This window comes from Leuresthes tenuis, unplaced genomic scaffold (genome assembly GCF_036924035.1).
Source record: "Leuresthes tenuis unplaced genomic scaffold, fLeuTen1.0.hap1 SCAF_138, whole genome shotgun sequence".
NCBI classification, from domain to species: Eukaryota; Metazoa; Chordata; class Actinopteri; order Atheriniformes; family Atherinopsidae; genus Leuresthes; species Leuresthes tenuis.
In genome coordinates, this window is record NW_027325492.1 from 53,651 (window position 1) to 80,999 (window position 27,349).

General features: G+C 43.5%; 5 non-coding genes and 1 pseudogene across 5 annotated transcripts; 1 reads left to right on the forward strand and 5 right to left on the reverse strand.

Annotated features, from left to right (window-relative positions):
- Positions 1-5,796: 5,796 nt before the first annotated feature.
- On the forward strand, positions 5,797-5,946 carry LOC140287474 (U2 spliceosomal RNA; annotated as a pseudogene).
- Positions 5,947-10,600: 4,654 nt separating this feature from the next.
- LOC140287484 (U2 spliceosomal RNA) lies at positions 10,601-10,788 on the reverse strand. The gene has a single exon (XR_011911642.1). It is a non-coding gene; the product is annotated as a U2 spliceosomal RNA (small nuclear RNA).
- A 275-nt stretch (positions 10,789-11,063) lies between these two features.
- Positions 11,064-11,177, reverse strand: LOC140287480 (U5 spliceosomal RNA). Its single transcript, XR_011911637.1, has one exon. It is a non-coding gene; the product is annotated as a U5 spliceosomal RNA (small nuclear RNA).
- A 411-nt stretch (positions 11,178-11,588) lies between these two features.
- LOC140287485 (U2 spliceosomal RNA) lies at positions 11,589-11,776 on the reverse strand. The gene has a single exon (XR_011911643.1). It is a non-coding gene; the product is annotated as a U2 spliceosomal RNA (small nuclear RNA).
- Positions 11,777-12,051: 275 nt separating this feature from the next.
- Positions 12,052-12,165, reverse strand: LOC140287477 (U5 spliceosomal RNA). Its single transcript, XR_011911635.1, has one exon. It is a non-coding gene; the product is annotated as a U5 spliceosomal RNA (small nuclear RNA).
- A 411-nt stretch (positions 12,166-12,576) lies between these two features.
- LOC140287483 (U2 spliceosomal RNA) lies at positions 12,577-12,766 on the reverse strand. The gene has a single exon (XR_011911640.1). It is a non-coding gene; the product is annotated as a U2 spliceosomal RNA (small nuclear RNA).
- Between the last annotated feature and the right edge of the window lie 14,583 nt (positions 12,767-27,349).

Below are 27,349 nucleotides of genomic sequence, written 5' to 3' on the forward strand. Positions count from 1 at the left end.
GACAAGTCAACCACTGAGAAAAACTGTGCATCTGATGTAATTTGAGACAAAATAGTGTGTGGGTTGGGCACAGTAGGAGCATGTGGCTGAACTGCAGCATTCACCGCTTGGAGGTCCTGTACAAAACGCCATTCATCTGGCTGGCCAGCATCTTTAATCTTTTTAACAGGAAACAATGGAGTAAGCACAGGTGAATTTTCAAAAGGAACAATAACGCCTGTTTTCTGAAAAGATTGAAAAACAGGTTTAATCCCTTTAATTGCTTCAGGCTTAAAAGGGTATTGTTTTTTACATGGACAAAAGTCTGACTTAGGGGTGACAATTACTGGTTCACAGCCTTTTATCAACCCCACATCATATTTGCTCTTAGCCCAAAGATCATTGGGCACTTCAGCCAACATGGGTATCGAAGACAAATCTGTTTCAGATAAAAAACATGCTTCAAAATGTGATTCTGTGGTAGGAATTAAGTCCACAGTTCTTTGACAATGCATTGTACTCAAAAATGTTTTTTTGTACGCTGACAATCGTTCAGAAAACATCAAATTTGGATCAGCAGGTGAAACGGTCCACTCCATTTCTCTCTGACATGTAGCAACAAATTCTCCCACACCTTGTCACTGCCAGTGTGTACGTTTGGCCAAGGAAATGTGAGGGCGAGTACCACAAACAAATCGAAGTGCTCTGGAGTGAGCGACACAGCCAATAAAGTAGGCGCACATATTTTTTCACTTCTTCTCATAGTCATTGTCAGGCCCCAAAGAAATGTGTGATGTGCAGTGCAAATCAGTAGGTTGCATGAAATCAGAAAGGGGTGAAACTAACGCTTTTGCTTCTTCCACTAGTTGTTGTGAAAAAGGAGAGCTGGGAAGTTTCCACTCATAAGCATATGTAAGTGCCGATGAATCAAACTGCACTGCTGTGAAAACTTTGTCAGACTGTAACATAACCTTAACACCCTCTGGTGTAGAAGTTAAAATAATGCCTAATTTACACATGAGATCACAGCCCATCAGGTTAATGGGACACAACTCTGATAACAAAAATGAGTGTTTGAAGGAGAGCTCATCGGGAGTGACAACACGCAATGGGCATTGTCATTTTCTCCTTCACAACCTGGCCTGATGCAGACATAGAGTAAACGTGGTTTCCACTTAACTTTGGAGGACAATCAAACTCCCCTGACGTCACTACTGATGAACATAATTTCCTATATTCTGAGAGAAATATCTTTGCTCTAGGACGGAAATAGCATGCAAAACTTTACTACGTGAATCACAGTCGGCAAGCGTTTCTTCACTACACAGAGCAGGAAAAATGTGTGAGTGTGTTTATGCTATCACCCATTAGTGGAGGCTCCGCTGCCGCGTGACGTCCAGAACCTGCCTCCCACCCTCAGTCAGCCTTTTGCCCAATTTCATCACTTTTCAGCTGTGGACAGTCCTTCTTCCAGTGTCCAGTCTGGCCACAGTAAAAACAAATATTCGGATCATAGCTCTGGCGTGGCCCATTTCGACCTCCTCTCCCACACGTCCACGTCTTCGACTTCGGCCTCGTCCTCTGTTTACACACACTGCGTAATACATGGTCATGGCTGCCAAATGCAGCTCCTTTTCACACTTGTCCCTTTTGGTTGTCTTACGCGTCTCAACTTGGTTATGAGCATGGCGAGCATATCGGCGAACGTCAGCCAAACGAGGACCCTCACACCATCCCACGTAAATGTTCTTTACTTCAGTGGCGACATCTGGCATGAGGCCTTTAATTATTGCATCGCAAACTGTGGCCTTCTCTCAGCCAAACACCTCTGATCTCGCTTTTCATGATGTAAGTTCCTGCGTATGCTGCCGCTTACCTGGATGACGTCATCATCCATAGCAACAGCTGGGCGGAGCATGTTCAGCAGATGGCGGCAGTGCTGGAGTCACGGGGCTCACGGCCAAACCAAAGAAGTGTGCAGTTGGATGGAGGGAGGTACGGTATCTGGGGTACCACTTGGGCGGCGGACAGGTGCGTCCACAGGTAGACAAGACAGCAGCGATTGCAGCCTGCCCAAAACCTAAGACCAAGAAAGAGGTGAGGCGGTTTTTGGGGCTGGCCGGATATTACCGGCGATTTATTCCCAACTTCGCGGAGCTGACCAGCCCTTTGACCAACCTTACCCGAAAAGGTGCCTCTGATCCGGTCCGGTGGACGAAGCAGTGCCAGGTGTCACTTGAGAGGGTAAAGCAGACCCTCTGTGGGGAGCCTCTTCTCCACACACCTAACTCCTCTCTCCCATTTGTCCTGCAGACTGATGCATCGGGAAGGGGGTTGGGGGCTGTTCTGTCCCAGCAGGTGCGGGGCGTTGACCACCCAGTGCTTTACATCAGCCAGAAACTATCCGAGAGGGAGACCAGATACAACACGGTGGAGAGGGAGTGCCTGGCCATCCGGTGGGTGGTCGGCGCTCTGCGGTATTACTTGCTGGGGCGCCCATTCACCCTTTGCTCGGACCTTGCTCCCCTCCAGTGGCTCCACCGAATGAAAAATGTCAATGCACGGATCACCCGCTGGTATCTGGCACTACAGCCTTTTAAATTCAAAGTGGTCCATAGGCCGGGGGCACAGATGGCTGTGGCCGACTTCCTTTACAGCTCGCATGGCGAGGTGTGTGTGTGTGTGTGTGTGTGTGTGTGTGGGGGGGGGGTTAGGCCGGACCGCTCCCCGGCCAAGGTCAGGCGGTGGAGGTATGTGGAGGGGGCGTGGTGCATCAGCTGCAGGAGAGAGCTGTGGAGAGAGCTCTGGGGAGCAGGACTAGGTGAGTGATTAGTACACCGGCAGTCACTTGTCTAATCACTCTCCTCTTTAAAAAACTCAGAGCTGTAAGGAGGATTGAAGTGGAGTCGGCAGCACGAACCGGGAGGGAAGGCCTGCGAACGACTCCACATTCATGAAAAAGGGTTAAATAAACTATACGTTGAACCGTCCTCTGTCTCTGAGTCTCTCTGAAAGAACCCGCAGTGGCAACAGGCCGCCTCAATGTGGAATTATTAAAGACAGTAAAGGACGATCTCTCTCGTTGGAAGTCCTTACCTATATCACTTATGGGGAGAGTTACAACCATTAAAATGATGATACTACCAAAAGTTAACTATCTGTTCTCAATGATCCCCATAAAACCAACTGCTACTTGGTTTAAGTCACTAGATTCATGCATCTCTAAATTTCTGTGGAAAAACAAACCACCACGTATTAGTTTAAAAACCCTACAGAAGACCAAGGACAGGGTGGATTAGATTTACCTAATTTTCAGCACTATTCCTTAGCCAATAGGTTACAGTATATATCAAAATGGTTTAAACCTAGCCCAATAGATGAACATGGATAAGTATAGAACAAGCATTGTGTGATAATCTGGAAATCTCTGACCTGCCACTTATTAGTCAAATAGTGAAAAATCACAAATGTTTCAAAAGCATTAACATCAGCACCTCTCTGACAGCCTGGTGGGAATTTCTTAAAATAACAAAGTCTTCACTTGTCCCGTGTAAGCTTACACCCATCTGGAACAATCCTGACATCCTGCAAAACAAAAAAATGCTAAACTTTACTCTGTGGAAGATCAAAGGAATCAAACATCTGGAACATATAATGGACATTTTATTTCATTTGATGAGCTCATATCACAACATGAGATAGGCAGCAATAAATTCCTAGAATATCAACAACTTAAGTCTATAATAACAAAGAAATATATCCTCCACCAACCAGACTTACAACTCCCGATTAGGGTAGCAGAATTTCTAAGCATCTGCACCCCTAAACTACTATCAAAAATATATAAATTATTGTCTAAGATAGATGACACAATGTCTCTACCGTCCTCAAAATGGGAGGCAGATTTATCCATCAGTTCTAGTCATAGCTTCTGGCCACAAATATGTTTGAACACCTTCACAATGACTCGAAATCCTAATTTACAGCTCATACAATACAAAATTCTTCATAGAACACACTATACAGGACAAAGGATGTTCAGGATGGGTCTAACACACTCAAACATCTGCTCACATTGCACAGATAACACACCTGATGATTATGCACACGCTTTGTGGTTTTGTGCGCCTGTCCAGAAGTTCTGGCTTGAAGTCTGTGCGGACCTATCAACATGGCTAAAGTGTAGCATTCCTGCATGCCCCACACTGTGCATACTGGGTGACTTAGACAACATCAACGTGGAATTTAGCTTAGCACACATGATCCTCACAGTGTTATGTATAGCAAAGAAAACTATTCTCATGAACTGGAAAGCGAAGAACAATCTGTGTATTAACCAGTTTAGAAATTTTCTTTTAGATTATATTAGCATGGAAACAATGTCTGCTTCCTCAAAACATCAATTGGCTGAATTTAATTCTCTCTGGTCCCCTCTGATTAGCTTGATCACATAGTGTTGGTGGTGGGTTGATGTCCCGTCGCTCTGGGCGGTTGGGTGTGTGCTGGGGGGGGGCTGTGTGGCTTCGGGCGTCTGGTGGTCTCTCGGGTCGTGGGGACCGGGTTGGTCATTGCTGGGGGGGACTGTGTGTCGGGCTTGGAGGGCAGTTTTGGGGGCTTGCGGGTGGGGCTGTCTTGCGGTGTGGGGCGGGGTCCCTTAGGGGCCTTGGGGTGGTGGCTGCTGGCTCTGTACCGGGTGACGGGGCCGCTCTGGCGTGGGTGGTGGAGCTGGGCCTGGACCTGGTGGCTTGCCGCTGCCTTGTGCCCGGGGCGGGGCCCTGCCTGTGCCTGGGGGGTCTGGGTTGCCCTGGACATGCCACAGTATGCGTGGGTTGGTGCAGGTCCTGGTGCCGGCCTTGTTGCTCTGGGAACTCCAAGGTGTCCGCAGGTGGTTGTTTTTTTTAGGGTGTTGGGGCGTGCGGTGAGGAGGAGGGGGTCTGTATGGGGGTGTGCTTTTCCCCTGTTGGGGGGGGCCTGGGGGGGCCTGGGTGATGGTGGGTCTCAGGCCCGGGCTGCTGCGACTGGTGTAACCGGGTGATTTGTTTGTTTGTTTGTTTGATTTTTGTTGTTGTTTGTTTGTTTTTGTAGAGGTCCTCTGGGGTGGGGTTGGGTTGAGTGGGGTGGGGCGGGATGGGTTCCTTCTGGGGGTACAGTAGCTCCCGGAATATGGTGACTGCAGGCCCCGAGCCTGGTGGACATCAGGCCCTCCTGCCCTGTGTTGGGTCCCAGGTAGCGGGGATGCCTATTGCAGCCAGTCTCTGGCTGCCCTCTCCGGGGTGGGAGGGACCAGGAGGATGAATTATTTATTCTGCTAGTTTATATAATGTAAACATAAACAATAAACAATTATAAAACTTCCCTTGGCAAAGCAAATCTGTTTGGCATAAAGGTATTCAGACTACAATTCTGCTGCCATAATGCACAATTCCGGATTTTGATATAAAATGAATTCCTTCACTCAAACCAAGTTAAAACTGCATTTTCCTTCATATTTATCCATGTCTAAATAGCTTTGAACAAAAAAGAACGTTGTACTTTGCAGGATAGGAAACAACAACACTAAACCTTTAGGAATCCGAGAATAAGCTTATTTTTACGAGTTCTACACAATTTCGGATTTTGATATAAAATGAATTCCTTCACTCAAACTAAGTTAAAACTTCTTTGTCCTTCATATTTATCCATGTCCAAATAGCTTTAAACAAAAAAGAACGTTGTACTTTGCAGGATAGGAGAGAACAACACTAAACCTTTTCAGGAATCCGAGAATAAGCGTAGTTTCACGAGTTCTACACAATTCCGGATTTTGATATAAAATTAATTCCTTCACTCAAACCAAGTTGTGATATGTCTATGCAAGGACCACATATTAAATGGATTTGTATCAATAGGAGTTGAAAAAGGAGCTTGCTCCGTTCACTCCAAGCATCGACCCGGTACTGCAGTGCCGCTGGGAACGGTGCGCTCTCCTCTGCTCTTGTGAAAAAGCAAACAGCGGTGCAGGATGGAAGTTTCAGGGACCCCAAGATGAAACTTTCTTTTAGTCTGCTGAGAAAAGAGAGTGAATGCGAAGTAGACTTTAACACGGCTCTGGGAGCGAGCCGAGTGCGGGCTAACCAGGAGAATTGCTTGAAAGAAATGCGACACCGAATGAGCGGTCAGAACAAAGCCTCAATACGGTGTTCCTGTGGTGTTTTTATAAAATGCTGTGAAAATAAAGGTGTGAATGCCCCATAGAAAACTAAAAGGTGGAGCGGAAGTGTTCGGCTGCAAGAAGGTGTGAATGTCCGACTATATTTGGTGAAAAGCAGGTGAAGCAAGGTCTGAATGCCCAACCTTACATCATCAAAAGCGAGATCAGAGGTTTTTGGCTGCAAGAAGGCCATAGTTTGCCAAAAGCGGGTAAGGTGCGAATGACCGACTAAATATCAAGTAAAAGTGAAGTAAAATATAAATAAAAGTGGGGGCGGAGGTCTTCGGATGCAAGTGGGTGTGAATATCCCACCATACAAGTATGGTGGAGAGGAAGCTGTGAATGGCCGACCATAGTTTGCAAAAAGCGGGTGAGAAAAGGTGCGAATGTCCAACCATACATGATCAAAACAGGGAGCGGAGGTGTTTGGGTGCGACAAGGTGTGAATGTCCACCCATAATTAATGAAAAGCGGGCAACAAGTAGGTTCGAATGCCATACCATACATCATCAAAAGCAGGAGTGGATGTGTTCGGCTACAAGAAGCTGTGAATGTCCAGCCATAATTACTCAAAAACGGGTAAGAAAAGGTAGTATTGCCAGACCATAAATGATCAAAACAGGGAGCGGAGGTGTTCCGCTGTAAGAAGGTGTGAATGTCCGACCATAATTGGTAAAAAGCGGGTAAGAAAAGGTTAAAATACCCGACTGTACACAATATATAGCGGGAGCGGAGTTGTTTGGCTACTAAAAGGTGTGAAAGTCCGACCATGGTTTGTAAAAAGCGGGTAAGAAAAGGTGCGAATGCCGGACAATGTATGATCAAAAGAGGGAACGGAGGTTTTCGGCTGCAAGAAGGTCTAAATGTCCAACCATAATTTGTAAAAACCGGGGAAGAAAAGGCTCGGAAGCCCGACTATACACCATCAAAAGCGGGAGCGGAGGTGTTCAGCTGCAAGAAGGTCTGAATGTCCATCAATAATTGCTAGAAAACATGAAAAAAAATGTTCGAATATCCAACCGCACATGATCATAAGTGGGAGAGGAGGTGTTCAGCTTCAAGAAGGTGTGAAAGTCCACCCATAATTCTTCAAAAATGGGTAAAAAAAAAGGTGCGAATGCCCAACCATACATCATCAAAAGCAGGACTGGATGTGTTCGGTTACAAGAAGGTTTGAATGTCCGAGCATAGTTTGTAAAAAAAATTTCCAGTTCACTCCATTAAATGCTTTTTCTGCATCTAGAGAGTCGATTGTGGTTTCCAAGTTGTTGATGGTAGAATAGTCTATGAGATTAATGATCCGGTTTGTGAACGAACTGTTGTGCCTACTGCTCTTCAGCCTGTCAAATGAAACGTAGAATTTAAAACGTGACAAATGAACGAAGACCCAAGGAGTTGAGTCGTAAACTAATCAATACTGTTTCCTGTGCGAGGACCTGTCAGTCGAGGAGTTGAGTCATGAACGAATCAATACTGTTTCCTGTCCTGCTGACTGAGCTTATGAAGCTGCCGCCTGCCATGTGGTGAGGAAGGGTACTGCATGAAAATTAACGAATCACTCACTGAGACAACTCGTTACTCCCGAGTCATATAAAAAATTTGTTCATGTCGAACGAATTGCTCACGAACGACACATCACTATCTATTTGACGAGTTATGCATGAATTCGGATTTTGCAATAAAATTAATTCCTTCTCTCAAACCAAGTTCAAACTGCTTTGTCCTTCATATTTATCTACTTCTAATCTAGTTTCAACAATAAACAACCCCACATCATATTTGCTCTTCGCCCAAAGATCATTGGGCACTTCAGCCAACATGGGTATCGAAGACAAATCTTTTTCAGATTAAAAACATGCTTCAAAATGTGATTCTGTGGTAGGAATTAATTCCACAGTTCTTTGACAATGCATTGTACTCAAAAATATTTTTTTGTATGCTGACAATCGTTCAGAAAACATAAAATTTGGATCAGCAGGTGAAACGGTCCAATCCGTTTCTTTCTGACATGTAGCAACAAACTCTCCCACACCTTGTCAATGCCAGTGTGTAGGTTTGGCCAAGGAAATGTGAGGGCGAGTACCACAAACATTAAAAAAATCGAATTGCTCTGGAGTGAGCGACACAGCCAATAAAGTAGGCGCACATATTTTTTCACTTCTTCTCATAGTCATTGTCAGGCCCCAAAGAAATGTGTGATCTTCAGTGCAAATCAGCAGGTTGCATGAAATCAGAAAGGGGTGAAACTAACGCTTTTGCTTCTTCCACTAGTTGTTGTGAAAAAGGAGAACTGGGAAGTTTCCACTCATAAGCATATGTAAGTGCAGATGAATCAAACTGCACTGCTGTGAAAACTTTGTCAGACTGTAACATAACGTTAATACCCTCTGGTGTAGAAGTTAAAATAATGCCTAATTTACACATGAGATCACAGCCCATTAGGTTAATGGGACACAACTCCGATAACAAAAATGAGTGTTTGAAGGAGAGCCCATCGGGAGTGACACACGCAATGGGCGATATCATTTTCTCCTTCACAACCTGGCCTGATGCAGACATAGAGTAAACGTGGTTTCCACTTAACTTTGGAGGACAATCAAACTCCCCTGACGTCACTACTGATGAACATGTTCCTATATTCTGAGAGAAATATCTTTGCTCTAGGACGGAACTAGCATGCAAAACTTTACTACGTGAATCACAGTCGGCAAGCGTTTCTTCACTACACAGAGCAGGAAAAATGTGTGAGTGTGTTTGTGCTATCACCCATTAGTGGAGGCTCCGCTGCCGCGTGACGTCCAGAACCTGCCTCCCACCCTCAGTCAGCCTTTGGCCAAATTTCATCACTTTTCAGCTGTGGACAGTCCTTCTTCCAGTGTCCAGTCTGGCCACAGTAAAAACAAATATTCGGATCATAGCTCTGGCGTGGCCCATTTCGACCTCCTCTCTCACACGTCCACGTCTTCGACTTCGGCCTCGTGCTCTGTTTACACCAACTGCGTAATACATGGTCATGGCTGCCAAATGCAGCTCCTTTTCACACTTGTCCCTTTTGGTTGTCTTACGCGTCTCAACTTGGTTCTGAGCATGGCGAGCATATCGGCGAACGTCAGCCAAACGAGGACCCTCATACCATCCCACGTAAATGTTCTTTACTTCAGTGGCGACATCTGGCATGAGGCCTTTAATTATTGCATCGCAAACTGTGGCCTTCTCTCAGCCAAACACCTCTGATCTCGCTTTTCATGATGTAAGGTTGGGCATGCAGACCTTGCTTCACCTGCTTTTCACTAAATATAGTCGGACATTCACACCTTCTTGCAGCCGAACACTTCCGCTCCACCTTTTAGTGTTCTATCACACCTTTTTTTTCACCGCATTTTATAGATTATGGTTGGAAATTCTAAACCACTCTCATCCGAAGACCTCTCCTCCCGCTTTTGATCATAGATTGTCAGGCATTCGCACCTTGTCTTACCCGCTTTTTACAAAATTTAGTCGAACATTCACACCTTTTTGCAGCCGAACACAGTTTTTTGCAGCCGAATTTGGGCATTCGAACCTTTTCATACCCACTTTTTACCAACTATGGTCGGACATTCACACCGTCTTACAGCGGAACACCTCCGCTCCCTCTTTTGATGGTGTATGTTCGGGCATTCGAACCTTTTCTTACCCGCTTTTTACAAACTATGCTTGGACATTCAAACCTTCTTGTAGCCGAACACATCCACTCCTGCTTTTGATGATGTATGGTTGGGCATTCGAACGTACTTGTTGCCCGCTTTTCATTAATTATGGGTGGACATTCACACCTTGTCGCAGCCAAACACCTCCGCTCCCTGTTTTGATCATGTATGGTTGGACATTCGCACCTTTTCTCACCCGCTTTTTGCAAACTATGGTCGGCCATTCACAGCTTCCTCTCCACCATACTTGTATGGTGGGATATTCACACCCACTTGCATCCGAAGACCTCCGCCCCCACTTTTGTTGATATTTAGCCAATCATTCGCACCTTACCCGCTTTTGGCAAACTATGGCCTTCTTGCAGCCAAAAACCTCTGATCTCGCTTTTGATGATGTAAGGTTGGGCATTCAGACCTTGCTTCACCTGCTTTTCACCAAATATAGTCGGACATTCACACCTTCTTGCAGCCGAACACTTCCGCTCCACCTTTTAGTTTTCTATGGGGCATTCACACCTTTTTTTACACCGCATTTTATAAAAACACCACAGGAACACCGTATTGAGGCTTTGTTCTGACCGCTCATTCGGTGTCGCGTTTCTTTCAAGCAATTCTCCTGGTTAGCCCGCACTCGGCTCGCTCCCAGAGCCGTGTTAAAGTCTGCTTCGCATTCACTCTCTTTTCTCAGCAGATTAAAGAAACTTCCATCCTGCACCGCTGTTTGCTTTTTCACAAGAGCAGAGGAGAGCGCACCGTTCCCAGCGGCACTGCAGTACCGGGTCGATGCTTGGAGTGAACGGAGCAAGCTCCTTTTTCAACTCCTATTGATAAAAATCCATTTAATATGTAGTCCTTGCATAGACATATCACATATTAAACTGATAAGTACAGATACTACACTTGATCTTAGCCAAAAGGCCGAGAAGCGATAACTGTCCACTGGTTCACGTCCGAGGGCCCTTCCTGGCACAATGCGCACTTGTAGCGGTGTTCGTTTTATGGCCATAGTGTCACTTTGCACCTCCGCCCACCCGCTGCACTGAGCACTCTTCAACCCTTTTAAATGGTATAACTTTACACTACCGCACGCTCCAGCGAGCACCATTCAAGCAACATCGGCACAGTCGCAACAAGTAAGGCGACTCTACTCAGAGAAGTCACTCTGCACAGTAACAAGATTTCTTTTGCACAGACAGAAAGGGCTTCACCCGCAAAGGTAAAGCCTGCCAAAAATAGAAACAATTCATTAGTGCTGCTCGCCACGGAAGTCTTTAGTAAAAGGCGAAAGACTTGTACATTATGAAGAGAAACCAGTGTATGATTATCCATCACTGCGGGAGCAGGGCATCAGGCTAGTTGGCATAGCCACCTTCCCCATGGTGAGCTTTGCTTGGTTGAGACGCTTGCTCCCCCCCCTTGCTCCTCGGCTGACCAAGTAGGAACAATCGGGCCCTATTCGATGGCTGCCTTGTCTTTTACTCTGTGCAAAAGACAAGGCAGCCACAAACAACACGGGAACACCGTATTGAGGCTTTGATCTGACTGCTCATTCGGTGTCGCGTTTCTTTCAAGCAATTCTCCCGGTTAGCCCGCACTCGGCTCGCTCCCAGAGCCGTGTTAAAGTCTGCTTCGCATTCACTCTCTTTTATCAGCAGATTAAAAGAAAGTTTCATCTTAGGCTCCCTGAAACTTCCATCCTGCACCGCTGTTTGCTTTTTCACAAGAGCAGAGGAGACCGCACCGTTCCCAGCTGCACTGCAGTACCGGGTCGATGCTTGGAGTGAACGGAGCAAGCTCCTTTTTCAACTCCTATTGATAAAAATCCATTTAATATGTAGTCCTTGCATAGACATATCACATATTAAACTGATAAGTACAGATACTACACTTGATCTTAGCCAAAAGGCCGAGAAGCGATAACTGTCCACTGGTTCACGTCCGAGGGCCCTTCCTGGCACAATGCGCACTTGTAGCGGTGTTCGTTTTATGGCCATAGTGTCACTTTGCACCTCCGCCCACCCGCTGCACTGAGCACTCTTCAACCCTTTTAAATGGTATAACTTTACACTACCGCACGCTCCAGCGAGCACCATTCAAGCAACATCGGCACAGTCGCAACAAGTAAGGCGACTCTACTCAGAGAAGTCACTCTGCACAGTAACAAGATTTCTTTTGCACAGACAGAAAGGGCTTCACCCGCAAAGGTAAAGCCTGCCAAAAATAGAAACAATTCATTAGTGCTGCTCTCCACGGAAGTCTTTAGTAAAAGGCGAAAGACTTGTACATTATGAAGAGAAACCAGTGTATGATTATCCATCACTGCGGGAGCAGGGCATCAGGCTAGTTGGCATAGCCACCTTCCCCATGGTGAGCTTTGCTTGGTTGAGACGCTTGCTCCCCCCCCTTGCTCCTCAGCTGACCAAGTAGGAACAATCGGGCCCTATTCGATGGCTGCCTTGTCTTTTACTCTGTGCAAAAGACAAGGCAGCCACAAACAACACGGGAACACCGTATTGAGGCTTTGATCTGACTGCTCATTCGGTGTCGCGTTTCTTTCAAGCAATTCTCCCGGTTAGCCCGCACTCGGCTCGCTCCCAGAGCCGTGTTAAAGTCTGCTTCGCATTCACTCTCTTTTATCAGCAGATTAAAAGAAAGTTTCATCTTAGGCTCCCTGAAACTTCCATCCTGCACCGCTGTTTGCTTTTTCACAAGAGCAGAGGAGACCGCACCGTTCCCAGCGGCACTGCAGTACCGGGTCTATGCTTGGAGTGAACGGAGCAAGCTCCTTTTTCAACTCCTATTGATAAAAATCCATTTAATATGTAGTCTCGCATAGAGGACATATCAGACATTAAACTGATAAGAACAGATACTACACTTGATCTTAGCCAAAAGGCCGAGAAGCGATAACTGTCCACTGGTTCACGTCCGAGGGCCCTTCCTGGCACAATGCGCACTTGTAGCGGTGTTCTTTTTATGGCCATAGTGTCACTTTGCACCTCCGCCCACCCGCTGCACTGAGCACTCTTCAGCCCTTTTAAATGGTATAACTTTACACTACCACACGCTCCAGCGAGCACCATTCAAGCAACAACTTTGCACTCCAGCTTCGAACATCGGCACAGTCGCAACAAGTAAGGCGACTCTACTCAGAGAAGTCACTCTGCACAGTAACAAGATTTCTTTTGCACAGACAGAAAGGGCTTCATCCGCAAAGGTAAAGCCTGCCAAAAATAGAAACAACTCATTAGTGCTGCTCAACGTTGTACTTTGCAGTAAAAGAAAGAGCAAATCTAAAGTTTCAGGAATCCGAGAATAAGCTTACTTTCATGAGTTCTTCACGATTTCGGATTTTGCTATAAAATGAATTCCTTCACTCAAACTAAATTAAAACTGCTAAACCGCTAATCTGTTACATACAAGGCAGATGTCAAATTCACCGAAATAGGATCTAAGGGTATTTGGCCAATCGAGCTGTAGCAGCTTCGGTAAAAGAGTATAAGTTGAAGAGTTTGTGAATAAAGGTGTGCGCACACATAGTGAGTTGTAGGAAAATAGGCAGGGAGCAATGCCGGCTGGGGTATATGTTCTTGTATGTTGTCTGACTGTTTGATTTGAATGTGTTGTGTAAGTGTCCTGAAATGTTATATGTTTGGGCTGTGTGACATGCTTAATGCTTTTCAGTAGCAACCCACTTATTCATATATAGCAACTGACAACATAAGAAGTCCGGACATACTTTGATAGTAGTTGTAGAAGGATCCTTATTGATAATAGATAAACTAATTCATAGTGATAGAACAGTAGATGAACAGGTGCCTGCACATGTCTCATGAAAATAAAATGGGTGTATGATTGCTGACGGCAGAGCAATACTGCCAAACTTATGAGTTCTTTTGGCAAACTTGATTCAGTGTCTTGACGTGTATACGCTGTTTCGCTGACTTGTCACAAGAAACAAAGTGTGTTTGATAAGATCCGACCATTTTATTACGGGAGGATCAGTATGTATGGATTCTGATGTGACTGATAAACCCATTCGTATCTTAAGCATAATCTAATACGTGAGACAACGCCCTGGCACACAATCAAAAAAAAAAAGAGAGAGAGCGGTTTTGTGTCCCCACAGTCCATAATGTAGAAAAGAGAGAAAAAAGCCTTTCTGATTTGGTGTGTGTGCTCACAGTGCAGAGTGTAGAGAAAAGAGAGAAAAGAAAGCCGTTTTGGTGTCACGGGTGTTGTGACTTACACACACACATTTCTGAATTGAGAAAGGAAATTATTTTAGAGAAAGCACTAGAGTTTAGATCCCACATTTGTTGATAGGCATTCATTTAATTTTTCTTTTAATCAGTTTTAAAGTGAATACTAACTGAGAAATGAAAAAGGTGAAGAGTTTAGAAGCTTGGTTCAAGAGCAAAACTTGGTTTATGATCAGCTGAGTCTCTAAACAGAACAGCAAAGGGCTTCATCGAACATTTAAAAAAGATTCAGATTGTTAGAATATCCAGAATTTATAGGAATGGTGGTGATTACTCTTATTTTCTAGAATGGAAATAACTGCACCATGTCTGTTTTATGAATTTAAGGGGCTAAAAAGTTTTGTTCTCGTTTTTCTATGATTAACCGAAAGTATGTGAGAGTCCAAACAGACAGAAGGGTTACGGCCGAGCGCTGGACCTTCCAAAAAAGATGAGACAGGCTGGACCTGTGCCATACTAGTTAAGACCTGCCTGTGGATAACAGGTTCATTAAACTCTCACATACACAAACTCACACACGTTCGCACACATACACCCATTCACACACACATTCTTGAACTTGCTGCAAGATTAAACATTTGCATTAACTGACTCCAGCAACTCTGAGTCTCATTGAGAGACTTTTCTCAACAATTGGGTCCTCAAACCAGATCTCAACGTTTTTTCCGCTTTCCAGGGTCGGAGCTGAAACCGTGCACGGGGGAGTCCAGTACTCCTAATGAAAGACCCCCTGCTGAATTGCGGTAATTAGGGGCAAGTGTCCACTGAAAGGGGGAAACAGGGACGAGATCGTACTTTTGAATCAATGGCCAGAAGCCATTGGCAGTGCAGGCATCAACAATAATGGTGTTATTTCACCCATTAACACTTAAGGTACCTCATGCAGTGGCTGTGATATGGTTACTTAACAAAATATCTTTAGCAGACATCTCTCCTACATAACAGTTCTTCTTTCACAGCCACACCTTGTTGTCGAGAGATGTGCTACACTTAATCCATCCACACTGCTACCTACCCCACAGATGGAAAGCCTTATGATTGCATGTCAGAAATAACCATCAGTGTTTTACCCAGGCCAGACTTAACTGATATACGTTATGAAAATGCAGAAATAACTATATTTATTCAACAGGTCAAGCAAAAAACCCTGATGGCACAAATGCTACAGGATTTGCAGTAGTAACAGAAACTGAAGTTTTCTTAAAACACCAACTACCAAAAAATTACTCTGTTCAAGCAGTCGAATTGGTAGCTTTAACTGAAGCTTGTAAATTAAATAACAAAAAGGTTGTTAACGTTTACACTGACAGTCAGTATGCCTTCTCAACTGTACATGTGTTAACACAGCATTGGAAAAACAGGTATGTTGACATCCACAGCTAAATGTATAAACTACAAATATTTTAGCATTATTAGATGTTATTCAATTGCCATCTACAATAGACTCGTATGAATGACCAGAAGGAAAACCATACTGCCAAAGAATTTGTTTAAATATGCTGCAGTATTGAGCCACGGACCATGTCATGTCTCAACAGGAGGGATGGAAGCAATAATGAACAAGGTTTTTACAGCATATGGTTTTACTAATTATTGAATTTTTTTTTTAGAATAAATAAATGAATAAAGTTTTGTCTAGCAGGTCAAATATGTGCAAAATACATTCCACAGGGCAATCTAAGACCAAAACGAAGATAATTCCCTAAGCCAGTTTATCTTTTTCAACATATTTGTTTGTATTTCATTATTTCATTATTGTGTAGATTTCATTGAACTAAATTAATGTTAAGGGAAACGATTCTGCTCAGTGACAACAGAGGTTTTTACCAAATGGTCTGAAATATTTCCATGTGCACAAGCAGATGCACTCTCAGTAGCAAAATCACGCGTAAAATAACTCATTTCTAGATTTGAAATTCCTGAAAAGATCTTCAGTGATAATTTGACACACTTTGTAAACTATGTCATCTCACTGATGGCAAAGAACTTAAAATAGATCTTAGAAACCACTGTGATATAGAAGGTTTCGCTAACACATTGGAATTGTTTTACTATTTACATATGCATGTGCAGTGAAGAATTGCTTGCTGCTGATAAATGCAAAGAAGAACAGCTTACACATAGATGCTCACATATAGGCTGCTGAATGCAATGAAGACCTGCTTATCCAGTAAAGTTCAATGTCAATGTGTAATATTCAATTAGGATTTGCAAAACAGTGAAGTTAAACAATGAATGGGTCCATAGTCGGTATGAGAAGACTACAGGAATATTTACCTGGGTGTACGTTCAAACAGAGATGAGAAAATTGCGATAAATTATTGTTTGTTTGTTTGTTAGTATGTATATGAATGTTATGTGTATAAACTGTGTTGAGTTGTAGTTACTCAGTAGTGTCTCAGTGAAACAACCGACGGGGGAAGCCTTGCGGTGACAACAAAAGCAGTGTTTTACTGATCAGTCAAGTTGCTCCAGTGTACTCCATACAAACTGGTTGGCTACTGAAGGGATAGAAAATGGGGAATACTTGTTTTAAAGCAAACAAGGAATTAGATGGGAAAAATACATGTTTTAACGGGACCCAGACAATATTAAATACTCAGACAGATGGGAGAAGAAGTGTAGTTTTGTAGGAAATCACAAAATTATTACATAAAATTAGTGAAATCAATTGAAGAATGCCTTTCTGAAGAGCTGTTTACCACAGATGAGCAGCTTTGCGACCAAGCACATTGTAGATCGCTTTACTGCCAAAATGATCTAGTTTAATGGATTGGTTTAGACATGCATAACAGCATTTTAAGAACAAAGAGAGAAACAAAAAGGGACAACGCTTCATGGTGGAAGGTGATGTATAAATAACTGTGTATATGATGAAGGAGAGACCATTTGAGCAGCACAGCCATTTCGCAGCACAGGGACAGCAGTCCAAGTTAAAGGATCTCCCACGTGGTATCACCTGTCACACTGTGTCAAGGCATCAAAAGAAGAAAAAATCACAAAACTCAAGGACAAAGAGACGAAGACTCCGGTGAACGAAGAGAGAGGACTTACAAACCAGAAATACAAAAGGATGCTCGATATCAAGATCCAGAAGAAGAGGCTAACAATGCCACGAACACTTACGATGCTGGGAATGATGCCAGCAATGAACAGAGAAGAAGATTCAGTGTCATCAATCTGCAACACGTGCCTCTAATGAGGGGGTGAATATAGAATCCTCAACGATTACAACGTCTCTGGGAACTGTGACAACAACAAGGTTTAAACCATTTTGATATATATTGTAACCTATTGGCTAAGGAATAGTGCTGAAAATTAGGTAAATCTAATCCACCACTGTCCTTGGTCTTCTGTAGGGTTTTTAAACTAATACGTGGTGGTTTGTTTTTCCACAGAAATTTGGAGATGCATGAATCTAGTGACTTAAACCAAGTAGCAGGTTGGTTTTATGGGGATCATTGAGAACAAATAGTTAACTTTTGGTAGTATCATCATTTTAATGGTTGTAACTCTCCCCATAAGTGATATAGGTAAGGACTTCCAACGAGAGAGATTGTCCTCTACTGTCTTTAATAATTGCACATAAATTAGCTTTGTTAGCTCTGAGAGCCTGGAGGAAATGTTTATGCCTAAATATCTAATATTTCCTGACTGTAAAGTGATCGCAGGTATATTCTGGACCCTACAGTTAATGGGCAGAACTGTGGTCTTAGACCATTTGATAGAGTAGTCAGAAAGTGCCGAGAATTTATTTATGAGTGTGATCGTGTGAGTGAGAGACGTCTCTGAGTTCTGAAGGAAAAATAATACATCATCAGCATAAAGACTTATTTTATGCTCAATATTTTGGGGTTGGATGCCTTTAATATTTCTATCTTGTCTGATAGCAGCTGCTAAAGGTTTGATGAAAATAGCAAAAAGTGAGGGAGAAAGTGAGCAACCCTGTCTTGTACCTCTCTGCAGACTGAAGCTTGGAGAAGTTTGATCATTTGTCCTGACACTTGCATTTGGGGAGCTATATAATATCCTTATCCAGTTGATGAAGTGTGACCCAAACCCGAATTTGTTTTATGCTGCGAATAAAAATTTCCAGTTCCCTCCATTAAATGCTTTTTCTGCATCTAGAGAGTCGATTGTGGTTTCCAAGTTGTTGATGGTAGAATAGTCTATGAGATTAACGATGCGGTTTGTGAACGAACTGTTGTGCCTACTGCTCTTCAGCCTGTCAAATGAAACGTAGAATTTAAAACGTGACAAATGAACGAAGACCCAAGGAGTTGAGTCGTAAACTAATCAATACTGTTTCCTGTGCGAGGACCCGTCAGTCGAGGAGTTGAGTCATGAACGAATCAATACTGTTTCCTGTCCTGCTGACTGAGCTTATGAAGCTGCCGCCTGCCATGTGGTGAGGAAGGGTACTGCATGAAAATGAACGAATCACTCACTGAGACAACACGTTACTCCCGAGTCATATAAAAAATTTGTTCATATCGAACGAATCGCTCACGAACGACACTTCACTATCTATTTGACGAGTTATGCATGAATTCGGATTTTGCAATAAAATTAATTCCTTCTCTCAAACCAAGTTCAAACTGCTTTGTCCTTCATATTTATCTATTTCTAATCTAGTTTCAACAATAAACAACCCCACATCATATTTGCTCTTCGCCCAAAGATCATTGGGCACTTCAGCCAACATGGGTATCGAAGACAAATCTTTTTCAGATTAAAAACATGCTTCAAAACGTCCACGTCTTCAACTTCGGCCTCGTCCTCTGTTTACACCAACTGCGTAATACATGGTCATGGCTGCCAAATGCAGCTCCTTTTCACACTTGTCCCTTTTGGTTGTCTTACGCGTCTCAACTTGGTTATGAGCATGGCGAGCATATCGGCGAACGTCAGCCAAACGAGGACCCTCACACCATCCCACGTAAATGTTCTTTACTTCAGTGGCGACATCTGGCATGAGGCCTTTAATTATTGCATTGCATGCAATACTCTCCCATGGTCCTGATTCATTACCCAAATCCCTTGGTCTCTGATGACCGCTGTGCTTGCTGACTTCCTCAAGGATGCGGTGTACAAAATCATCAGTCCCTTCATTGGGTTTCTGTTTGCAGGTGTAAATGTGGGACATATTGATTTTGGTTGGAAATTGAGTGGTGATGGCTTGACACAGTCTTTGGATGGCTGCTTAATATTGAGCATTATCATTATGTCCTCGTTCACTGTTGGTAGGTCGCAAATCCAGTTGTAGCATACTGGCCTCTATTTTGCAGAGGTCGGTCAGTTTGAACTTTTTTGCCAATATGCGACGCAATTCAACCCCGGTCGGGCAGAATTGTGCGCAGAAATCTCGCAACTCGTCAGCAAAATGGGGTCCAGAAATCTCTGGATCTGGTAAGCATTGTTATGCTTCCATGATGTCAGTCTCAGTCCAGGGTCGATAAACCAGTAATGGTCCAGTGGGAACTGCAACTTTAACCATAGGCATGGTTTGAATCTGGTTTTGTTTTTTCTCACGTTTAGATCTCTGAAGTCCAGATTGTGGGTAAAGGATTTTTGTCACTTGCGTTAAAAGTTCTTGGGCAGGTACGCTGGAGAACCAAACGTCTTCCTTTTCCTCATCATCAGACCTATGTAACTGATGTTGTGAGAATGATGGAATTTCTTCCCGAGGGAGGATGGAAGAAGTCCCTTCTTCCCGAGAGCCAGAGGCTTGTGGCAGGGCTGGCTGTTGTTGTTGCAGGCGTCGTGGAGGGCAGGAGTCCAGGTCTGGATCCGGCACAGCGAGAGCGCTCAGGGTGGGGTAAAGAGGTGCAGAAGGAGAAAAAGTGTTATCAGTGGAATATGGTGGTGGTTTAAAAGAAGATTCAGTCTTAATCAGAGCTGAATTATGTTTTCGTCCACATACTAAATTATTATCATCATTCCGTCATGGCATTTGTTTAACATTTTCCTTTCTTTCTCTTAATACACTTTATTTTTTCCAACATTCTATACCTTTCTTACTTCTTATTTAAACTTAATTTTCTTTTTTTTGCTTCATCTCTTTCTCATATTTGCAAAACCTTTCTTCTAATTTTCTTATTTCTAACATACTAAAAGAACCTTCAGGTGGAAAACCTCTGGACCATATTTCTTTTTCATTTCAACATGCTTAGGTCCCCCGGTAGGGTCAAAAGTCTGAGACCTACTGTTTCCCATTCTCAGACTTGGAATGGGGAAATATATTCCTTCACTCAAAGGACGTCTCCAATGAGGACCTTTAATCTGTACTCACACTTCTTCGGAGTACTTCACACTTCTTCGGACTGCTTCAAAAGTTTCACTTACCCATGAAATCTCTGTCTCACTAATGACACAACCGGGAAACCCTCTTTTATTCAAATAAAAACTAAAAAGCAGTCCTATCGTCTCAGACTATCATATTTAAAAAATGATCCCAGTGCTGATATTCAGGAAAAGGACCTGCCAGTCCTCTCTCTCAGAAAAGGCCTTGGAGGTATGAGGCTGGAACAGCTCATTCAGTCCAGGCTGGCCATGCACTGCGGTCCGGTCCAGAGACACCAGTCGAGGGATCCTGTTCGTGACGCCAAAATTGTGGACATTGAAGGGCATGTTGAAGGTGTGAATGTCCGACCATAGTTGGTAAAAAGCGGGTAAGAAAAGGTTAAAATACCCGACTCTACACAATCAATAGCGGGAGCGGAGTTGTTCGGCTAAAAGAAGGTGTGAAAGTCCGACCATGGTTTGTAAAAAGCGGGTAAGAAAAGGTTCGAATGCCAAAATATACACCATCAAAAGCGGAAGCCGAGGTGTTCGGCTGCAAGTAGGTGTGAATGTCAGATCATAATTTGCAAAAAGCTGATGAGAAAGGTGTGAATGACCAACAAAAGTTGCTGAAAAATGTGATTCTGTGGTAGGAATTAATTCCACAGTTCTTTGACAATGCATTGTACTCAAAAATGTTTTTTGTATGCTGACAATCGTTCAGAAAACATCAAATTTGGATCAGCAGGTGAAACGGTCCAATCTGTTTCTTTCTGACATGTAGCAACAAACTCTCCCACACCTTGTCAATGCCAGTGTGTAGGTTTGGCCAAGGAAATGAGAGGGCGAGCACCACAAACATTAAAAAAATCGAATTGCTCTGGAGTGAGCGACACAGCCAATAAAGTAGGCGCACATATTTTTTCACTACTGTTTCCCATTCTCAGACTTGGAATGGGGAAATATATTCCTTCACTCAAAGGACGTCTCCAATGACGGTGTGAATGACCGACAATAATTGCTGAAAAATGTGTTAGAAAAGGTAAGAATGCCAGACCATTCATCATCAAAAGCGGGAGTAGAGGTGTTCCGCTGTAAGATGGTGCGAATGTCCGACCATAGTTGGTAAAAAGCGGGTAAAAAAAGGTTCGAATGCCCGAATATATACCATCAAAAGCGGAAGCGGAGGTGTTCGGCTGCAAGAAGGTGTGAACGTCCGACCAAAGTTTGTAAAAAGCAGGTAAGAAAAGGTGCGAATGCCCGAACATACACCATCAAAAGAGGGAGCGGAGGTGTTCCGCTGTAAGATGGTGTGAATGTCCGACCATAGTTGGTAAAAAGCGGGTAAGAAAAGGTTCGAATGCCCGAATATATACCATCAAAAGCGGAAGCGGAGGTGTTCGGCTGCAAGAAGGTGTTAATGTCCGACCAAAGTTTGTAAAAAGCAGTTAAGAAAAGGTTCGAATATCCAACCAAACAATCAAAAGTGGGAGCAGAGCTGTTCGACTGCAAGTAGGTGTGAATGTCCACCCATAATTCCTGAAAAATGGGTAAGAAAAGGTGCGAATGCCCAACCATACATCATCAAAAGAAGAAGTGGATGTGTTCTGCTACAAGAAGGTTTGAATGTCCGACCATAGTTTGTAAAAAGTGGGTAAGAAAAAGTTCGAATGCCCGAACATACACCATCAAAAGAGGGAGCGGAGGTGTTCCGCTGTAAGACGGTGTGAATGTCCGACCATAATTGGTAAAAAGCGGGTAAGAAAAGGTTAAAATACCCGACTGTACACAATCAATAGCGGGAGCGGAGTTGTTCGGCTACAAGAAGGTGTGAAAGTCCGACCATGGTTTGTAAAACGCGGGTAAGACAAGGTGCGAATGCCCGACAATGTATGATCAAAAGAGGGAGCGGAGGTGTTCGGCTGCAAGGTCTGAATTTCCAACAATTATTTGTAAACACCGTTGAAGAAAAGCCTCGAAAGCCCGACTATACACCATCAAAAGCGGGAGCAGAGGTGTTCAGCTGCAAGAAGGTCTGAATGTCCACCAATAATTACTGAAAAATGGGTAAGAAAAGGTGTGAATGCCCAACTATATATCATAAAAAGCAGAAGTGGATGTATTCGGCCACAAGAAGGTTTGAATGTCCGACCATAGTTTGTAAAAGGCGGGTAAGAAAAGGTTTGAATGCCCGAACATACACAATCAAAAGAGGGAGCGGAGGTGTTTCGCTGCAAGAAGGTGTGAATGTCCGAGCATAGTTTGTAAAAAGTCGGTAAGAAAAGGTTCGAATGCCAGAACATACACCATCAAAAGAGGGAGCGGAGGTGTTCCGCTGTAAGAAGGTGTGAATGTCTGACCATAGTTGGTAAAAAGCGGGTAAGAAAAGGTTAAAATACCCGACTCTACACAATCAATAGCGGGAGCGGAGTTATTCGGCTAAAAGAAGGTGTGAAAGTCCGACCATGGTTTGTAAAAAGCGGGTAAGAAAAGGTTCGAATGCCAAAATATACACCATCAAAAGCGGAAGCCGAGGTGTTCGGCTGCAAGTAGGTGTGAATGTCAGATCATAATTTGCAAAAAGCTGATGAGAAAGGTGTGAATGACCGACAATAATTGCTGAAAAATGTGTTAGAAAAGGTAAGAATGCCGGACCATTCATCATCAAAAGCGGGAGAAGAGGTGTTCGGCTGCAAGAAGCTGTGAATGTCCAGCCATAATTACCTAAAAACGGGTAAGAAAAGGTAGTATTAACAGACCATAAATTATCAAAACAGGGAGCGGAGGTGTTCCGCTGAAAGAAGGTGTGAATGTCCGACCATAATTGGTAAAAAGCGGGTAAGAAAAGGTTAAAATACCCGACTGTACACAATCAATAGCGGGAGCGGAGTTGTTTGGCTACTAAAAGGTGTGAAAGTCCGACCATGGTTTGTAAAAAGCGGGTAAGAAAAGGTTCGAATGCCAAAATATACACCATCAAAATAGGGAGCGGAGGTGTTCAGCTGCAAGAAGGTCTGAATGTCCATCAATAATTGCGAGAAAACATGAAAAAATTTTTTCGAATATCCAACCCAACATGATCATAAGTGGGAGAGGAGGTGTTCAGCTGCAAGAAGGTTTGAATGTCCGACCATAGTTTGTAAAAAGCGGGTAAGAAAAGGTTCAAATGCCCGAACATACACCATCAAAAGAGGCAGCGGAGGTGTTCCGCCATAAGAAGGTGTGAATGTCCGACCGTAGTTGGTAAAAAGTGGGTAAGAAAAGGTTAAAAAACCCGACTGTACACAATCAATAGCGGGAGCGGAGTTGTTCGGCTACAAGAAGGTGTGAAAGTCCGACCATGGTTTGTAAAACGCGGGTAAGACAAGGTGCGAATGCCCGACAATGTATGATCAAAAGAGGGAGCGGAGATTTTAGGCTGCAAGGTCTGAATTTCCAACCATAATTTGTAAACACCGTTGAAGAAAAGCCTCCAAAGCCCGACTATACACCATCAAAAGCGGGAGCGGAGGTATTCAGCTGCAAGAAGGTCTGAATGTCCACCAATAATTACTGAAAAATGGGTAAGAAAAGGTATGAATGCCCAACTATACATCATCAAAAGCAGAAGTGGATGTGTTCGGCCACAAGAAGGTTTGAATGTCCGACCATAGTTTGTAAAAGGCGGGTAAGAAAAGGTTCGAATGCCCGAACATACACAATCAAAAGAGGGAGCGGAGGTGTTTCGCTGTAAGAAGGTGTGAATGTCCGACCATAGTTGGTAAAAAGCGGGTAAGAAAAGGTTAAATTACCCGACTCTACACAATCAATAGCAGGAGCGGAGTTGTTCGGCTAAAAGAAGATGTGAAAGTCCGACCATGGTTTGTAAAAAGCGGGTAAGAAAAGGTTCGAATGCCAAAATATACACCATCAAAAGCGGAAGCCGAGGTGTTCGGCTGCAAGTAGGTGTGAATGTCAGATCATAATTTGCAAAAAGCTGATGAGAAAGGTGTGAATTGACCGACAATAATTGCTGAAAAATGTGTTAGAAAAGGTAAGAATGCCGGACAATTCATCATCAAAAGCGGGAGAAGAGGTGTTCGGCTGCAAGAAGCTGTGAATGTCCAGCCATAATTACCTAAAAACGGGTAAGAAAAGGTAGTATTGCCAGACCATAAATGATCAAAACAGGGAGCGGAGGTGTTCCGCCGAAAGAAGGTGTGAATGTCCGACCATAATTGGTAAAAAGCGGGTAAGAAAAGGTTAAAATACCCGACTGTACACAATCAATAGAGGGAGCGGAGTTGTTTGGCTACTAAAAGGTGTGAAAGTCCGACCATGGTTTGTAAAAAGCGGGTAAGAAAAGGTTCGAATGCCAAAATATACACCATCAAAAGAGGGAGCGGAGTTGTTCAGCTGAATGTCCATCAATAATTGCTAGAAAAAATTTCGAATATCCAACCGCACATGATCATAAGTGGGAGAGGAGGTGTTCAGCTGCAAGAAGGTGTGAATGTCCACCCATAATTCCTCAAAAATGGGTAAAAAAAAAGGTGCGAATGCCTAACCATACATCATCAAAAGAGGGAGCGGAGGTGTTCCGCTGTAAGACGGTGTGAATGTCCGATCATAGATGGTAAAAAGCGGGTAAGAAAAGGTTAAATTACCCGACTGTACACAATCAAAAGAGGGAGCGGAGTTGTTCAGCTAAGAGAAGGTGTGAAAGTCCGACCTTGGTTTGTAAAAAGCGGGTAAGAAAAGGTTCGTATGCCCGAATATACACCATCAAAAGCGGAAGCGGAGGTGTTCGGCTGCAAGATATTGTGAACGTCCGACCAAAGTTTGTAAAAAGCAGTTAAGAAAAGGTTCGAATATCTAACCAAACATAATCAAAAGCGGGAGCAGAGCTGTTCGACTGGAAGTAGGTGTGAATGTCAGATCATAATTTGCAAAAAGCTGATGAGAAAGGGTGAGAATGCCCGACTATACACCATCAAATGCGGTAGCGGAGTTGTTCGGCTGTGAGTAGGTGTGAATCTCCAACCATAATTGCTGAAAAATGTGTTACAAAAGGTAAAAATGCCGGTCCATACATCATCAAAATCGGGAGAGGTGGTGTTCAGCTGCAAGAAGGTCTAAATGTCCATCAATAATTGCTAGAAAACATGAAAGCAAATTTTCGAAAATCAAACCGCACATGATCATAAGTGGGAGAGGAGGTGTTCAACTGCAAGAAGGTGTGAATGTCCACCCATAATACCTGAAAAATGGGTAAAAAAAAGGTGCGAATGCCCAACCATACACCATCAAAAGCGGAAGCGGAGGTGTTCGGAGCAGAGCTGTTCGACTGGAAGTAGGTGTGAATGTCAGATCATAATTTGCAAAAAGCTGATGAGAAAGGGTGAGAATGCCCGACTATACACAACAAAATAAAAAGTATTACTTTGCAGTATACCAAAGAACAACACTAAACCTTTAGGAATCCGAGAATAAACTTATTTCCACGAGTTCTACACAATTTCGGATTTCTATATAAAATGAATTCCTTCACTCAAACCAAGTGAAAACTGCTTTGTCATATTTTTCAGCAAGTATGGTCGGACATTCACACCTACTCACAGCCGAACACCTCCGCTCCCGCATTTGATGGTGTATAGTCGGGCATTCTCACCATTTCTCATCAGGTTTTTGCAAATTATGATCTGACATTCACACCTGCTTTTGATGATGTATGGTTGGGCATTCGCACCTTTTTTTTACCCATTTTTCAGGAATTATGGTCGGACTTTCACACCTTCTTGTAGCCGAACACATCCCTTCCCGCTATTGATTGTGTACAGACGGCCATTTTAACCTTTTCTTACCCGCTTTTTACCAACTACGGTCGGACATTCACACCTTCTTATGGCGGAACACCTCCGCTCCCTCTTTTGATGGTGTATGTTCGGGCATTCGAACCTTTTCTTACCCGCTTTTAACAAACTATGCTCGGACATTCAAACCTTGTAGCCGAACACATCCAGTCCTGCTTTTGATGATGTATGGTTGGGCATTCGCACCTTTTTTTTTACCCATTTTTGAGGAATTATGGGTGGACATTCACACCTTCTTGCAGCTAAACACCTCCGCTCCCACTTATGATCATGTGCGGTTTGATATTCAAAAATTTTCTTTCATGTTTTCTAGCAATTATTGATGGACATTCAGACCTTCTTGCAGCTGAACCCCTCTGCTCCCGCTTTTGATGGTGTATAGTCGGGCTTTCGAGCCTTTTCTTCCCCGGTTTTTACAAATTATGGTTGGACATTCAGACCTTCTTTTAGCCGAAAACCTCCGCTCCCTCTTTTGATCATACATTGTCGGGCATTCGCACCTTTTCTTACCCGCTATTTACAAAACATGGTCGGACTTTCACACCTTCTTGTAGCCGAACACATTCGCTCCCGCTATTGATTGTGTACAGTCGGGTATTTTAACCTTTTCTTACCCACTTTTTAGCAACTACGGTCGGACATTCACACCTTTTAGTAGCCAAACAACTCCGCTCCCGCTATTGATTGTGTACAGTCGGGTATTTTAACCTTTTCTTACCCGCTTTTTACCAATTATGGTCGGACATTCACACCTTCTTACAGCGGAACACCTCCGCTCCCTGTTTTGATCATTTATGGTCTGGCAATACTACCTTTTCTTAACCGTTTTTGAGTAATTATGGCTGGACATTCACAGCTTCTTGCATCCGAACACCTCTTCTCTGCTTTTGATGATGAATAGTCCGGCATTCTTAACTTTTCTAACACATTTTTCAGTAATTATTGTCGGTCATTCACACCTTTCTCATCAGCTTTTTGCAAATTATGATCTGACATTCACACCTACTTGCAGCCGAACACCTCGGCTTCAGTTTTTGATGGTGTATATTTTGGCATTCGAACCTTTTCTTACCCACTTTTTACAAACTATGCTCG